Below are 15,585 nucleotides of genomic sequence, written 5' to 3' on the forward strand. Positions count from 1 at the left end.
GGTGCATTTTCCCACTGCTGTGAGTTTTAAATATAGGTGCATTTTCCCACTACTGTGAGTTTAAATCTAGGTGCATTTTCCAATTGCTGTGAGTTCAAATCTAGGTGCATTTCCCCACTACTGTGTGTTTGAAATCTAGGCGCAATTTCCCATTGTTGTGTGTTTCAAATCTAGGTGCATTTTCCCACTGCTCTGAGTTTTGAATCTAGGTGCATTTTGCCACTACTGTGAGTTTACATCTAGGTGCATCTTCTCACTACTGTGAGTTTTAAATCAGGGTGCATTTTCACGCTGCTGTGAGTTTTAAATCTAGGTGGACTTTCCCACTACTTTGAGATTTAAATCTAGGTGCATTTTCCCACTCCTGTGAGCTTTAAATCTAGGTGCATGTTCCTACTGCTGTATGTTCCTACTGCTGTGAGTTTAAATCTAGGTGTAATTTCCCACTGCTGTGTGTTTCAAATCTAGGTGCATTTTCCCACTGCTGTGAGTTTAAATCTAGGTGAAATTTCCCATAGCTCTGTGTTTCAAACCTACGTGCATTTTCCTACTATTGTGTGTTTCAAATCTAGGTGCATTTTCCCACTACTGTGTTTCAAATCTAGGTGCATTTTACCACTGCTGTGAGTTTAAATCTATGAGCATTTTCCCACTACCGTGAGTTTCAAATCAAGATGTATTATCCTACTGCTGTGAGTTTAAATCTGTTTGCAATTTCCCACTGCTATGTGTTTCAAATCTAGGTGCATTTTCCCACTGCTCTGAGTTTCAAATCTATGTGCATTTTCCACATGCCGTGAGTTTAAATCTAGGTGCATTTTCCCACTACTGTGAGTTTTAAATCAAGATGTATTATCCTACTGCTGTGAGTTTAAATCTATTTGCAATTTCCCACTGTTGTGTGTTTCAAATCTAGGTGCATTTTCCCATTGCTGTGTGTTCAAATCTAGGTGCATTTCCCCACTATTGTGTGTTTCAAATCTAGGCGCAATTTCCCATTGTTGTGTGTTTCAAATCTAGGTTCATTTTCCCACTGCCCTGAGTTTTGAATCTAGGTGCATTTTGCCATTGCTCTGAGTTTACATCTAGATGCATCTTCCCACTACTGTGAGTTTTGCATCAGGGTGCATTTTCACACTGCTGCAAGTTTTACATCTAGGTGAATTTTCCCACTCCTGTGAGCTTCAAATCTAGGTGCATTTTCCTACTGCTGTGAGTTTCAAATCTAGGTGAATTTTCCCACTACTGTGAGATTTAACTCTTGGTGCATTTTCCCACTCCTGTGAGCTTCAAATCTAGGTGCGTTTCCCACTGCTGTGAGTTTAAATCTAGGTGAAATTTACGTTAGCTCTGTGTTTCAGACCTACGTGCATTTTCCTACTACTGTATGTTTCAAATCTAGGTGCATTTCCCCACTACTGTGAGGTTTAAATCAAGATGTATTATCCTACTGCTGTGAGTTTAAATCTATTTGCAATTTCCCACTGCTGTGTGTTTCAAATCTAGGTGCATTTTCCCACTGCTCTGAGTTTTGAATCTAGGTGCATTTTGCCACTGCTGTGAGTTTACATCTAGATGCATCTTCCCACTACTGTGAGTTTTAAATCAGGGTGCATTTTCTCACTGCTGCGAGTTTTAAATCTAGGTGAATTTTCCCACTACTGTGAGATTTAAATCTTGGTGCATTTCCCACTCCTGTGAGCTTTATATCTAGGTGAAATTTCCCATAGCTCTGTGTTTCAAACCTAGGTGCATTTTCCTACTACTGTGTTTCAAATCTAGGTGCATTTTCCCACTACTGTGAGTTTACATCTAGGTGCATTTTCCCACTACTGTGAGTTTCAAATCCATGTGCATTTTCTTGCTACTGTGTGTTTCAAATATCGGTGCATTTTCCCACTACAGTGTGTTTCGAATCTAGATGCATATTCCCACTGCTGTGAGTTTAAATCTAGGTGACATTTTCCCACTACTGTGAGTTTAAATCTAGGTGTATTTTCCCATTGCTGTGTGTTTAAATCTAGGTGCATCTTCCCACTACTATGAGTTTTAAATCAGGGTGCATGTTCACACTGCTGTGAGTTTTAAATCTAGGTGGATTTTCCGACTACTGTGAGATTTAAATCTAGGGGCATTTTCCCACTCCTGTGAGCTTTAAATCTAGGTGCATTTTCCTACTGTTGTGAGTTTAAATCTAGGTGTAATTTCCCACTGCTGTGTGTTCAAATCTAGGTGCATTTCCCCACTATTGTGTGTTTCAAATCTAGGCGCAATTTCCCATTGTTGTGTGTTTCAAATCTAGGTTCATTTTCCCACTGCCCTGAGTTTTGAATCTAGGTGCATTTTGCCACTGCTCTGAGTTTACATCTAGATGCATCTTCCCACTACTGTGAGTTTTGCATCAGGGTGCATTTTCACACTGCTGCGAGTTTTACATCTAGGTGAATTTTCCCACTCCTGTGAGCTTCAAATCTAGGTGCATTTTCCTACTGCTGTGAGTTTCAAATCTAGGTGAATTTTCCCACTACTGTGAGATTTAACTCTTGGTGCATTTTCCCACTCCTGTGAGCTTCAAATCTAGGTGCGTTTCCCACTGCTGTGAGTTTAAATCTAGGTGAAATTTACGTTAGCTCTGTGTTTCAGACCTACGTGCATTTTCCTACTACTGTATGTTTCAAATCTAGGTGCATTTCCCCACTACTGTGAGGTTTAAATCAAGATGTATTATCCTACTGCTGTGAGTTTAAATCTATTTGCAATTTCCCACTGCTGTGTGTTTCAAATCTAGGTGCATTTTCCCACTGCTCTGAGTTTTGAATCTAGGTGCATTTTGCCACTGCTGTGAGTTTACATCTAGATGCATCTTCCCACTACTGTGAGTTTTAAATCAGGGTGCATTTTCTCACTGCTGCGAGTTTTAAATCTAGGTGAATTTTCCCACTACTGTGAGATTTAAATCTTGGTGCATTTCCCACTCCTGTGAGCTTTATATCTAGGTGAAATTTCCCATAGCTCTGTGTTTCAAACCTAGGTGCATTTTCCTACTACTGTGTTTCAAATCTAGGTGCATTTTCCCACTACTGTGAGTTTACATCTAGGTGCATTTTCCCACTACTGTGAGTTTCAAATCCATGTGCATTTTCTTGCTACTGTGTGTTTCAAATATCGGTGCATTTTCCCACTACAGTGTGTTTCGAATCTAGATGCATATTCCCACTGCTGTGAGTTTAAATCTAGGTGACATTTTCCCACTACTGTGAGTTTAAATCTAGGTGCATTTTCCCATTGCTGTGTGTTTAAATCTAGGTGCATCTTCCCACTACTATGAGTTTTAAATCAGGGTGCATTTTCACACTGCTGTGAGTTTTAAATCTAGGTGGATTTTCCGACTACTGTGAGATTTAAATCTAGGGGCATTTTCCCACTCCTGTGAGCTTTAAATCTAGGTGCATTTTCCTACTGTTGTGAGTTTAAATCTAGGTGTAATTTCCCACTGCTGTGTGTTTCAAATCTACGTGCATTTTCCACATGCTGTGAGTTTAAATCTAGGTGCATTTTCCACTACTGTGAGTTTTAAATCAGGGTTCATTTTCACTCTGCTGTGAGCTTTAAAACTAGGTGAAATTTCCCATAGCTCTGTGTTTCAAACCTATGTGCATTTTCCTACTACTGTGTGTTTCAAATCTAGGTGCATTTACCCACTACTGTGTGGCTCAAATCTAGGTGCATTTTCCCACTGCTGTGAGTTTAAATCTATGTGCATTTTCCCACTACCGTGAGTTTCAAATCAAGATATATTATCCTACTGCTGTGAGTTTAAATTTATTTGCAATTTCCCACTGCTATGTGTTTCAAATCTAGGTGCATTTTCCCACTGCTCTGAGTTTCAAATCTATGTGCATTTTCCACATGCTGTGAGTTTAAATCTAGGTGCATTTTCCCCCTACTGTGAGTTTTAAATCAAGATGTATTATCCTACTGCTGTGAGTTTAAATCTATTTGAAATTTCCCACTGTTGTGTGTTTCAAATCTAGGTGCATTTTCCAATTGCTGTGTGTTCAAATCTAGGTGCATTTCCTCACTACTGTGTGTTTCAAATCTAGGCGCAATTTCCCATTGTTGTGTGTTTCAAATCTAGGTGCATTTTCCCACTGCTCTGAGTTTTGAATCTGGATGCATTTTGCCACTGCTCTGAGTTTACATCTAGATGCATCTTCCCACTACTGTGAGTTTTGCATCAGGGTGCATTTTCACACTGCTGCGAGTTTTACATCTAGGTGAATTTTCCCACTACTGTGAGATTTAACTCTTGGTGCATTTTCCCACTCCTGTGAGCTTCAAATCTAGGACCATTTTCCTACTGCTGTGAGTTTCAATCTAGATGTAATTTCCCACTGTTGTATGTTTCAAATCTAGGTGCATTTTCCCACTGCTGTGTGTTTTAAATCTAGGTTCACTTCAGACTGCTGTGAGTATAAATCTAGGTGAAATTTCCCATAGCTCTGTGTTTCAAACCTACGTGCATTTTCCTACTACTGTGTGTTTCAAATCTAGGTGCATTTCCCCACTATTGTGAGGTTTAAATCAAGATGTATTATCCTACTGCTGTGAGTTTAAATCTATTTGCAATTTCCCACTGCTGTGTGTTTCAAATCTAGGTGCATGTTCCCACTGCTCTGAGTTTTGAATCTAGGTGCATTTTGCCACTGCTGTGAGTTTATATCTAGATGCATCTTCCCACTACTGTGAGTTTTAAATCAGGGTGCATTTTCTCACTGCTGCGAGTTTTAAATCTAGGTGAATTTTCCCACTACTTTGAGATTTAAATCTTGGTTCATTTTCCCACTCCTGTGAGCTTTAAATCTAGGTGCATTTTCCTACTACTGTGTGTTTCAAATTTAGGTGCATTTTCCCACTACTGTGTGGTTCAAATCTAGGTGCATTTTCCCACTGCTGTGAGTTTTAAATCTAGGTGCATTTTCCCACTACTGTGAGTTTCAAATCCATGTGCATTTTCTTGCTACTGTGTGTTTCAAATCTCGGTGCATTTTCCCACTACTGTGTGTTTCAAATCTAGGTACATGTTCCCACTACTGTGAGTTTAAATCTAGGTACATTTTCCCACTACTGTGAGTTTTAAATAAGGGTGCATTTTCCCACTTGTGTGAGTTTTAAATCTAGGTGGATTTTCCCATTATTGTGTGTTTCAAATCTAGGTACATTTTCCCACTACTCTGTGTTTCAAGTCTAGGTGCATTTCCCCACTACCGTGTATTTCAAATCTAGGCACACTTTCCCATTGTTGTGAGTTTAAATCTAGGTGCATTTTCCCACTACTGTGAATTTTATTATCAAGGTGCATTTTTCAACTGCTTTGAGTTTTAGATCTAGCTGCATTTTCCCACTGTGTGTTTCAAATCTAGGTGCATTTCCCCACTACTGTGTGTTTCAAATCTAGGTGCATTTTCCAACTGCTGTGAGTTTTAAATCTAGGTGCATTTTCCAACTGCTGTGAGTTTCAAATCTATGTGCATTTTCCACATGCTGTAAGTTTAAATCTAGGTGCATTTTCCACTACTATGAGTTTTAAAACAAGATGTATTATCCTACTGCTGTGAGTTTAAATCTATTTGCAATTTCCCACTGCTGTGTGTTTCAGATCTAGGTGCATTTTCCCACTGCTCTGAGATTAGATTCTAGGTGCATTTTCACACTGCTGTGAGTTTACATCTAGATGCATATTCCCACTACTGTGAGTTTTAAATCAGGGTGCATTTTCACACTGCTGTGAGCTTTAAATCTAGGTGAATTTTCCCACTACTGTGATATTTAAATCTTGGTGCATTTTCCTACTGCTGTGAGTTTCAATCTAGGTGTAATTTCCCACTGCTGTTTTTTTGAAATCTAGGTGCATTTTCCCACTGCTGTGAGTTTTAAATCTAGGTGCATTTCCCACTGCAGTGAGTTTAAATCTAGGTGAAATTTCCCATAGCTCTGTGTTTCAAACCTAGGTGCATTTTCCTACTACTGTGTGTTTCAAATCTAGGTGCATTTTCCCATTGCTGTGAGTTTTAAATCTAGGTGCATTTTTCCACTGCTGTGAGTTTAAATCTAGGTGCATTTTTCCACTGCTGTGAGTTTAAATCTAGGTGCATTTTCCCACTACTGTGAGTTTCAAATCCATGTGCATTTTCTTGCTACTGTGTGTTTCAAATCTCAATGCATTTTCCCACTACAGTGTGTTTCAAATCTAGGTACATTTTCCCACTACTCTGTGTTTCAAATCTAGGTGCATTTTCCCACTGCTGTGAGTTTTAAATTTAGGTGCATTTTCCCACTACTGTGAGTTTAAATCTAGGTGCATTTTCCCATTGCTGTGAGTTCCAATCTAGGTGTATTTCCCCACTACTGTGTGTTTCAAATCTAGGCGAAATTTCCCATTGTTGTGTGTTTCAAATCTAGGTGCATTTTCCCACTGCTCTGAGTTTTGAATCTAGGTGCATTTTGCCACTGCAGTGAGTTTACATCTAGGTGCATCTTCTCACTACTGTGAGTTTTAAATCAGGGTGCATTTTCACTCTGCTGTGAGTTTTAAATCTAGGTGGACTTTCCCACTACTTTCAGATTTAAATCTAGGTGCATTTTCCCACTCCTGTGAGCTTTAAATCTAGGTGCATGTACCTATTGCTGTATGTTCCTACTGCTTTGAGTTTAAATCTAGGTGTAATTCCCCACTGCTGTGTGTTTCAAATCTAGGTGCATTTTCCCACTGCTGTGAGTCTTAAATCTAGGTGCATTTCCCACTGCTGTGAATTTAAATCTAGGTGAAATTTCCCATAGCTCTGTGTTTCAAACCTACGTGCATTTTCCTACTACTGTGTGTTTCAAATCTAGGTGCATTTTCCCACTACTGTGTGGTTCAAATCTAGGTGCACTTTTCCACTGCTGTGAGTTTAAATCTATGAGCATTTTCCCACTACCGTGAGTTTCAAATCAAGATGTATTATCCTACTGCTGTGAGTTTAAATCTATTTGCAATTTCCCACTGCTATGTCTTTCAAATCTAGGTGCATTTTCCCATTGCTCTGAGTTTCAAATCTATGTGCATTTTCCACATGCCATGAGTTTAAATCTAGGTGCATTTTCCCACTGTTGTGTGTTTCAAATCTAGATGCATTTTCCCATTGCTGTGTGTTCAAATCTAGGTGCATTTCCCCACTACTGTGTGTTTCAAATCTAGGTTCATTTTCCCACTGCCCTGAGTTTTGAATCTAGGTGCATTTTGCCACTGCTCTGAGTTTACATCTAGATGCATCTTCCCACTACTGTGAGTTTTGCATCAGGGTGCATTTCACATTGCTGCGAGTTTTACATCTAGGTGAATTTTCCCAATCCTGTGAGCTTCAAATCTAGGTGCATTTTCCTACTGCTGTGAGTTTCAATCTAGTTGTAAATTCCCACTGCTGTATGTTTAAAATCTAGGTGAATTTTCCCACTACTGTGAGATTTAACTCTTGGTGCATTTTCCCACTCCTGTGAGCTTCAAATCTAGGTGCGTTTCCCACTGCTGTGAGTTTAAATCTAGGTGAAATTTCCCACAGCTCTGTGTTTCAAACCTACGTGCATTTTCCTACTACTGTATGTTTCAAATCTAGGTGCATTTCCCCACTACTGTGAGGTTTAAATCAAGATGTATTATCCTACTGCTGTGAGTTTAAATCTATTTGCAATTTCCCACTGCTGTGTGTTTCAAATCTAGGTGCATTTTCCCACTGCTGTGAGTTTACATCTAGATGCATCTTCCCACTACTGTCAGTTTTAAATCAGGGTGCATTTTCTCACTGCTGCGAGTTTTAAATCTAGGTGAATTGTCCCACTACTGTGAGATTTAAATCTTGGTGCATTTCCCACTCCTGTGAGCTTTAAATCTAGGTGCATTTTCCTACTGCTGTGAGTTTCAATCTAGGTGTAATTTCTCACTGCTGTGTGTTTCAAATCTAGGTGCATTTTCCCACTGCTGTGAGTTTTAAATCTAGGTGCATTTCCCACTGCTGTGAGTTTATATCTAGATGCATCTTCCCACTACTGTGAGTTTTAAATCAGGGTGCATTTTCTCACTGCTGCGAGTTTTAAATCTAGGTGAATTTTCCCACTACTGTGAGATTTAAATCTTGGTGCATTTTCCCACTCCTGTGAGCTTTAAATCTAGGTGCATTTTCCTACTGCTGTGAGTTTCAATCTAGGTGTAATTTCCCACTGCTGTGTGTTTCAAATCTAGGTGCATTTTCCCACTGCTGTGAGTTTTAAATAAGGGTGCATTTTCCCACTTGTGTGAGTTTTAAATCTAGGTGGATTTTCCCATTATTGTGTGTTTCAAATCTAGGTACATTTTCCCACTACTCTGTGTTTCAAATCTAGGTGCATTTTCCCACTGCTGTGAGTTTTAAATTTAGGTGCATTTTCCCACTACTGTGAGTTTAAATCTAGGTGCATTTTCCCATTGCTGTGAGTTCAAATCTAGGTGCATTTCCCCACTACTGTGTGTTTCAAATCTAGGCGCAATTTCCCATTGTTGTGTGTTTCAAATCTAGGTGCATTTTCCCACTGCTCTGAGTTTTGAATCTAGGTGCATTTTGCCACTGCAGTGAGTTTACATCTAGGTGCATCTTCTCACTACTGTGAGTTTTAAATCAGGGTGCATTTTCACTCTGCTGTGAGTTTTAAATCTAGGTGGACTTTCCCACTACTTTGAGATTTAAATCTAGGTGCATTTTCCCACTCCTGTGAGCTTTAAATCTAGGTGCATGTTCCTATTGCTGTATGTTCCTACTGCTGTGAGTTTAAATCTAGGTGTATTTTCCCACTGCTGTGTGTTTCAAATCTAGATGCATTTTCCCACTGCTGTGAGTCTTAAATCTAGGTGCATTTCCCACTGCTGTAAATTTAAATCTAGGTGAAATTTCCCATAGCTCTGTGTTTCAAACCTACGTGCATTTTCCTACTACTGTGTGTTTCAAATCTAGGTGCATTTTCCCACTACTGTGTGGTTCAAATCTAGGTGCATTTTTCCACTGCTGTGAGTTTAAATCTATGAGCATTTTCCCACTACCGTGAGTTTCAAATCAAGATGTATTATCCTACTGCTGTGAGTTTAAATCTATTTGCAATTTCCCACTGCTATGTGTTTCAAATCTAGGTGCATTTTCCCACTGCTCTGAGTTTCAAATCTATGTGCATTTTCCACATGCCGTGAGTTTAAATCTAGGTGCATTTTCCCACTACTGTGAGTTTTAAATCAAGATGTATTATCCTACTGCTGTGAGTTTAAATCTATTTGCAATTTCCCACTGTTGTGTGTTTCAAATCTAGGTGCATTTTCCCATTGCTGTGTGTTCAAATCTAGGTGCATTTCCCCACTACTGTGTGTTTCAAATCTAGGTTCATTTTCCCACTGCCCTGAGTTTTGAATCTAGGTGCATTTTGCCACTGCTCTGAGTTTACATCTAGATGCATCTTCCCACTACTGTGAGTTTTGCATCAGGGTGCATTTTCACATTGCTGCGAGTTTTACATCTAGGTGAATTTTCCCAATCCTGTGAGCTTCAAATCTAGGTGCATTTTCCTACTGCTGTGAGTTTCAATCTAGTTGTAAATTCCCACTGCTGTATGTTTAAAATCTAGGTGAATTTTCCCACTCCTGTGAGCTTCAAATCTAGGTGCGTTTCCCACTGCTGTGAGTTTAAATCTAGGTGAAATTTCCCATAGCTCTGTGTTTCAAACCTACGTGCATTTTCCTACTACTGTATGTTTCAAATCTAGGTGCATTTCCCCACTACTGTGAGGTTTAAATCAAGATGTATTATCCTACTGCTGTGAGTTTAAATCTATTTGCAATTTCCCACTGCTGTGTGTTTCAAATCTAGGTGCATTTTCCCACTGCTCTGAGTTTTGAATCTAGGTGCATTTTGCCACTGCTGTGAGTTTACATCTAGATGCATCTTCCCACTACTGTGAGTTTCAAATCAGGGTGCATTTTCTCACTGCTGCGAGTTTTAAATCTAGGTGAATTGTCCCACTACTGTGAGATTTAAATCTTGGTGCATTTCCCACTCCTGTGAGCTTTAAATCTAGGTGCATTTTCCTACTGCTGTGAGTTTCAATCTAGGTGTAATTTCTCACTGCTGGGTGTTTCAAATCTAGGTGCATTTTCCCACTGCTGTGAGTTTTAAATCTAGGTGCATTTCCCACTGCTGTGAGTTTAAATCTAGGTGAAATTTCCCATAGCTCTGTGTTTCAAACCTAGGTGCATTTTCCTACTACTGTGTTTCAAATCTAGGTGCATTTTCCCACTACTGTGTGGTTCACATCTAGGTGCATTTTCCCACTGCTGTGTGTTTTAAATCTAGGTGCATTTTCCCACTACTGTGAGTTTAAATCTAGGTGCATTTTCCCATTGCTGTGTGTTCAAATCTAGGTGCGTTTCCCACTGCTGTGAGTTTAAATCTAGGTGAAATTTCCCATAGCTCTGTGTTTCAAACCTACGTGCATTTTCCTACTACTGTATGTTTCAAATCTAAGTGCATTTCCCCACTACTGTGAGGTTTAAATCAAGATGTATTATCCTACTGCTGTGAGTTTAAATCTATTTGCAATTTCCCATTGCTCTATGTTTCAAATCTAGGTGCATTTTCCCACTGCTCTGAGTTTTGAATCTAGGTGCATTTTGCCACTGCTGTGAGTTTACATCTAGATGCATCTTCCCACTACTGTGAGTTTCAAATCAGGGTGCATTTTCTCACTGCTGCGAGTTTTAAATCTCGGTGAATTGTCCCACTACTGTGAGATTTAAATCTTGGTGCATTTCCCACTCCTGTGAGCTTTAAATCTAGGTGCATTTTCCTACTGCTGTGAGTTTCAATCTAGGTGTAATTTCTCACTGCTGGGTGTTTCAAATCTAGGTGCATTTTCCCACTGCTGTGAGTTTTAAATCTAGGTGCATTTCCCACTGCTGTGAGTTTAAATCTAGGTGAAATTTCCCATAGCTCTGTGTTTCAAACCTAGGTGCATTTTCCTACTACTGTGTTTCAAATCTAGGTGCATTTTCCCACTACTGTGTGGTTCACATCTAGGTGCATTTTCCCACTGCTGTGTGTTTTAAATCTAGGTGCATTTTCCCACTACTGTGAGTTTAAATCTAGGTGCATTTTCCCATTGCTGTGTGTTCAAATCTAGGTGCGTTTCCCACTGCTGTGAGTTTAAATCTAGGTGAAATTTCCCATAGCTCTGTGTTTCAAACCTACGTGCATTTTCCTACTACTGTATGTTTCAAATCTAGGTGCATTTCCCCACTACTGTGTGGTTTAAATCAAGATGTATTATCCTACTGCTGTGAGTTTAAATCTATTTGCAATTTCCCATTGCTCTATGTTTCAAATCTAGGTACATTTTCCCACTGCTCTGTGTTTCAAATCTAGGTGCATTTTCCCACTGCTGTGAGTTTTAAATCTAGGTGCATTTTCCCACTACTGTGAGTTTAAATCTAGGTGCATTTTCCCATTGTTGTGTGTTTGAAATCTAGGTGCATTTTGCCACTGCAGTGAGTTTACATCTAGGTGCATCTTCCCACTACTGTGAGTTTTTAATCAGGGTGCATTTTCACACTGCTGTGAGTTTTAAATCTAGGTGGATTTTCCCTCTACTATGAGATTTAAATGTAGATGCATTTTCCCACTCCTGTGAGCTTTAAATCTAGGTGCATTTTCCTCCTGCTGTAAGTTTAAATCTAGGTGTCATTTCCCACTGCTGTGAGTTTAAATCTAGGTGTAATTTCCCACTGCTGTGTGTTTCAAATCTAGGTGCATTTTCCCACTGCTGTGAGTCTTAAATCTAGGTGCATTTCCCACTGCTGTGAGTTTAAATCTAGGTGAAATTTCCCATAGCTTTGTGTTCCAAACCCAGGTGCATTTTCCTTCGACTGTGTGGTTCAAATCTAGGTGCATTTTCCAACTGCTGTGAGATTTAAATCTAGGTGCATTTTCCAACTGCTGCGAGTTTAAATCTAGGTACATTTTCCCATTATTGTGTGTTTCAAATCTAGGTACATTTTCCCACTACTCTGTGTTTCAAATCTAGGTGCATTTTCCAACTGCTGTGAGTTTTAAATCTAGGTGCATATTCCCACTGCTGTGAGTCTTAAATCTAGGTGCATTTCCCACTGCTGTGAGATTAAATGTAGGTGAAATTTCCCATAGCTCTGTGTTTCAAACCTAGGTGCATTTTACTACTACAGTGTTTCAAATCTTGGTGCATTTTCCCACTACTGTGTGGTTCAAATCTAGGTGCATTTTCCCACTGCTGTGAGTTTTAATCTAGGTGCATTTTTCCACTGATGTGAGTTTAAATCTAGGTGCATTTTTCCACTGCTGTGAGTTTAAATCTAGGGGCATTTTCCCACTACTGTGAGTTTCAAATCCATGTGCATTTTCTTGCTACTGTGTGTTTCAAATCTCGGTGCATTTTCCCACTACGGTGTGTTTCAAATCTAGGTACATTTTCCCACTAGTATGTGTTTCAAATCTAGGTGCATTTTCCCACTGCTGTGAGTTTTAAATCTAGGTGCATTTTCCCACTACTGTGAGTTTAAATCTAGGTGCATTTTCACATTGTTGTGTGTTTGACATCTAGGTGCATTTTGCCACTGCAGTGAGTTTACATCTAGGTGCATCTTCCCACTACTTTGAGTTTTTAATCAAGGTGCATTTTCACACTGCTGTGAGTTTTAAATCTAGGTGGATTTTGCCACTACTATGAGATTTAAATGTAGGTGCATTTTCCCACTGCTGTGAGTCTTAAATCTAGGTGCATTTCCCACTGCTGTGAGTTTAAATCTAGGTGAAATTTCCCATAGCTCTGTGCTTCAAACCTAGGTGAATTTTCCTACTACTGTGTGTTTCAAATCTAGGTGCATTTTCCTACTACTGTGTGGTTCAAATCTAGGTGCATTTTCCCACTGCTGTGAGTTTTAAATCTAGGTGCATTTTTCCACTGCTGTGAGTTTAAATCTAGGTGCATTTTCCCACTACTGTGAGTTTCAAATTCATGTGCATTTTCTTGCTACTGTGTGTGTCAAATCTCGGTGCATTTTCCCACTACGGTGTGTTTCAAATCTAGGTGCATATTCCCACTGCTGTGAGTTTAAATCTAGGGGAATTTTCCCACTACTGTGAGTTTTAAATAAGGGTGCATTTTCCCACTGCTGTGAGTTTTAAATCTAGGTGCATTTTCCCATTATTGTGTGTTTCAAATCTAGGTACATTTTCCCACTACTCTGTGTTTCAAATCTAAGTGCATTTTCCCACTGCTGTGAGTTTTAAATCTAGGTTCATTTTCCCACTACTGTGAGTTTAAATCTAGGTGCATTTTCCCATTGTTGTGTGTTTGAAATCTAGGTGCATTTTGCCACTGCAGCGAGTTTACATCTAGGTGCATCTTCCCACGACTGTGAGTTTTTAATCAGGGTGCATTTTCACACTGCTGTGAGTTTTAAATCTAGGTGGATTTTCCCACTACTGTGAGATTTAAATGTAGGTGCATTTTCCCACTCCTGTGAGCTTTAAATCTAGGTGCATTTTTCTACTGCTGTGAGTTTAAATCTAGGTGTAATTTCCCACTGCTGTGAGTTTAAATCTAGGTGTAATTTCCCACTGCTCTGTGCTTCAAATCTAGGTGCATTTTCCCACTGCTGAGTCTTAAATCTAGGTGCATTTCCCACCGCTGTGAGTTTAAATCTAGGTGAAATTTCCCATAGCTTTGTGTTCCAAACCCAGGTGCATTTTCCTTCGACTGTGTGTTTCAAATCTAGGTGCATTTTCACACTACTGTGTGGTTCAAATCTAGGTGCATTTTCCAACTGCTGTGAGTTTTAAATCTAGGTGCATTTTCCCACTACTGTGAGTTTCAAATCCATGTGCATTTTCTTGCTACTGTGTGTTTCAAATATCGGTGCATTTTCCCACTACTGTGTGTTTCAAATCTAGGTGCATGTTCCCACGACTGTGAGTTTAAATCTAGGTACATTTTCCCATTATAGTTGTTTTCAAATCTAGGTGCATTTTCCAACTGCTGTGAGTTTTAAATCTAGGTGCATATTCCCACTGCTGTGAGTCTTAAATCTAGGTGCATTTCCCACTGCTGTGAGATTAAATCTAGGTGAAATTTCCCATAGCTCTGTGTTTCAAACGTAGGTGCATTTTCCTACTACAGTGTTTCAAATCTAGGTGCATTTTCCCACTACTATGTGGTTCAAATCTAGGTGCATTTTCCCACTGCTGTGAGTTTTAATCTAGGTGCATTTTTCCACTGCTGTGAGTTTAAATCTAGGTGCATTTTTCCACTGCGGTGAGTTTAAATCTAGGTGCATTTTCCCACTACTGTGAGTTTCAAATCCATGTGCATTTTCTTGCTACTGTGTGTTTCAAACCTCGCTGCTTTTTCCCACTACGGTGTGTTTCAAATCTAGGTGCATATTCCCACTGCTGTGAGTTTAAATCTAGGGGAATTTTCCCACTACTGTGAGTTTTAAATAAGGGTGCATTTTCCCACTGCTGTGAGTTTTAAATCTAGGTGCATTTTCCCATTATTGTGTGTTTCAAATCTAGGTACATTTTCCCACTACTCTGTGTTTCAAATCTAGGTGCATTTTCCCACTGCTGTGAGTTTTAAATCTAGGTGCATTTTCCCACTACTGTGAGTTTAAATCTAGGTGCATTTTCCCATTGTTGTGTGTTTGAAATCTAGGTGCATTCTGCCACTGCAGTGGGTTTACATCTAGGTGCATCTTCCCACTACTGAGAGTTTTTAATCAGGGTGCATTTTCACACTGCTGTGCGTTTTAAATCTAGGTGCATTTTCCCACTCCTGTGAGCTTCAAATCTAGGTCCATTTTCCTACTGCTGTGAGTTTCAATCTAGATGTAATTTCCCACTGTTGTATGTTTCAAATCTAGGTGCATTTTCCCACTGCTGTGTGTTTTAAATCTAGGTTCACTTCAGACTGCTGTGAGTATAAATCTAGGTGAAATTTCCCATAGCTATGTGTGTCAAACCTACGTGCATTTTCCTACTACTGTGTGTTTCAAATCTAGGTGCATTTCCCCACTATTGTGAGGTTTAAATCAAGATGTATTATCCTACTGCTGTGAGTTTAAATCTATTTGCAATTTCCCACTGCTGTGTGTTTCAAATCTAGGTGCATGTTCCCACTGCTCTGAGTTTTGAATCTAGGTGCATTTTGCCACTGCTGTGAGTTTATATCTAGATGCATCTTCCCACTACTGTGAGTTTTAAATCAGGGTGCATTTTCTCACTGCTGCGAGTTTTAAATCTAGGTGAATTTTCCCACTACTGTGAGATTTAAATCTTGGTTCATTTTCCCACTCCTGTGAGCTTTAAATCTAGGTGCATTTTCCTACTGCTGTGAGTTTCAATCTAGGTGTAATTTCCCACTGCTGTGTGTTTCAAATCTAGGTGCATTTTCCCACTGCTGTGAGTCTTAAATCTAGGTGCATTTCCCACTGCTGTGAGATTT

The sequence above is a fragment of the Ambystoma mexicanum genome, chromosome 13 (genome assembly GCF_040938575.1).
Source record: "Ambystoma mexicanum isolate Mex_15411 chromosome 13, UKY_AmexF1_1, whole genome shotgun sequence".
Classification (NCBI taxonomy): domain Eukaryota; kingdom Metazoa; phylum Chordata; class Amphibia; order Caudata; family Ambystomatidae; genus Ambystoma; species Ambystoma mexicanum.